Source organism: Priapulus caudatus, unplaced genomic scaffold (genome assembly GCF_000485595.1).
Source record: "Priapulus caudatus unplaced genomic scaffold, Priapulus_caudatus-5.0.1 Scaffold480, whole genome shotgun sequence".
Lineage (NCBI taxonomy): Eukaryota > Metazoa > Priapulida > Priapulimorpha > Priapulimorphida > Priapulidae > Priapulus > Priapulus caudatus.
This window is the reverse complement of record NW_014577541.1, coordinates 155961-158188: the sequence shown is the minus strand read 5'-3', so window position 1 is coordinate 158188 and position 2228 is coordinate 155961.

The window sequence follows — 2228 nt, the reverse complement described above, 5'->3', positions numbered from 1 at the left end:
TGCTCCGTGTGCGAATCCACGCGCGAACAAAACAAGGCGACCGAATAAATTGGATAAAGATTCATGTTTTTGCGCGGCGCGAGGGTAAGACGCCGTAGGACATGCGCCGTGCGGCGAACATCTGAAGTCGCCGATTCTTATATATATATATATATATATATATATATATATATATATATATATATATATATATATATATATATATATATATATATATATACACATAATATCGTCTGGTATGCCGGCGTTTCATCATCTCCCGAGTAGACTGGTTATTTTTCGTCGTCTGTCGGAATATGCACGCTGCTGCATGATTCTATAGATATGCATTATATGGCAGCGCGACATCAACACACACACATGCACACACGCACGCACGCACGCACACACACACTCTCTCGCTCTCTCTTTCTCACACACACACACACACACACACACACACACACACACACACACATTCACAAACAGACGCGCGCGCACTTTCTCTCGGCATCATTCAAGGATTCAAAACATTTGACGATAGGTACTGTGATTTGCATATTGCGTTAATTACAACGATTACGGGAAAAGAACACACGCAGGGCGTGCAAATAAGGGGAATGCGAGACGCGTCTGCAAACTCACAGCGCTAGCCAATCACACGAGCATGCAGGCGAACTTACACACCGACGTGGCGTCGTCGCTCGCGTTATCTGCAAAATCACGTAGCGTGCGGTCGACAGCGCGCGCACGTCGGGCGCGAAATTCGATGCGAAAACATGCGATGCGAGCTGCAGGCGATGCGGCCGTCTCGCACGCGCACGACGTCAAATCCATGCAACGAGTTCGTTTAAAGGTGGCGACCCTCGCATCGCACCACCCAGTGAGCCGTCGGGCGTATTAACCCTTGAACCGATTCAATCTCATTTGCTCTAATCGCATCATCTTCAGAATATAAATGAGCTCCAACCCTACGGTTACCAATAGGTGGCGCAGCATGCCAGGCCTTACGTGCTAGTGTGGGCACCTATAATCATTAAAGGTGGCTCGGTCGGCCGCTTATGAAAGCCGGCCGCATTGCAGCATTGAGCACGCGGTGAGTGAGACCACACTGTTGTAACACCTATGGTTTGAAATGGCTCAATTAACAGCAGGGTCGTATAGTTTAAGACATGTGCGAAGAAGAGGCCTGGACAGCTTTACTGAGTTTCCCCACGTGGATTTTGTTTGCTGGTTGGATGTTGCCATTGTATATATAAACAAGTTTTGTTAAGATGATGCTACACAAAGTTAGCAGTGAACCGTATGATTGTATAGTTTAGCTTGAAATAGTTCGGCAGCATGCCATCAGTGGGCGATCAAGGTGTTTAGCGTGACCTCTATGAGGAAACACAAGTAGCGCCACCTGTCGAATGGATGCGCGACATGTGCATGTGAGGTAACATGTCCCGAAAACGAACGTACCAGGAAACTCTCAGGGGGAAGCAGAGCGTGCGAGCTAGAGAGAGAGAGAGAGAGAGAGAGAGAGAGAGAGAGAGATAGAGATTGAGCGAGAGAGTGATAGAGAGAGCGAGAGAGCGAGCAAGCGAGATAGATAGATAGATAAATAGAGCGAGAGAGAGAGAGAGAGAGAAAGAGAGAGAGAGAGAGAGAGAGATTGAGTGAGAGAGAGATAGAGATTGAGCGAGAGAGTGATAGAGAGAGCGAGAGAGCGAGCAAGCGAGATAGATAGATAGATAAATAGAGCGAGAGAGAGAGAGAGAGAAAGAGAGAGAGAAAGAGAGAAAGAGAGAGTCAGAGAGGGAAAAAGGGAGAGCGAGTGAGACAGCCGAGGCAGAATTAGAGAGAGAGAAGATCGATCGAGGGAGAGAGAGGGGTGAGAGAGAGAGAGAGAGAGAGAGACAGGGGAGATGTGAAGGAGAGAGAGAGAGAGAGAGCGGCGCGAGATAAGGCAATAGAGCGAGAAAGAAGCATATATATATATAGATATATATATATATATATTTATTTATTTATTTATTTATACGTAGCGAGACAGCGATGCGCCAATAATCCTGTCCCGTCATCTCTCCCGCGTCCTGTCGTACTGTCGTACTGTCGAGGTCGACGCCGCACGACCTCTATGATCGCACTAACCATTTTAGCAGCAGACGTTGGAAGGCTTATAGTTTTAATGCTTCACATGGATGACGTCGCGCCTCTGTGTTCGCGTGCGTTCTATCATTAAAACACATTATTAACGCGCCGTG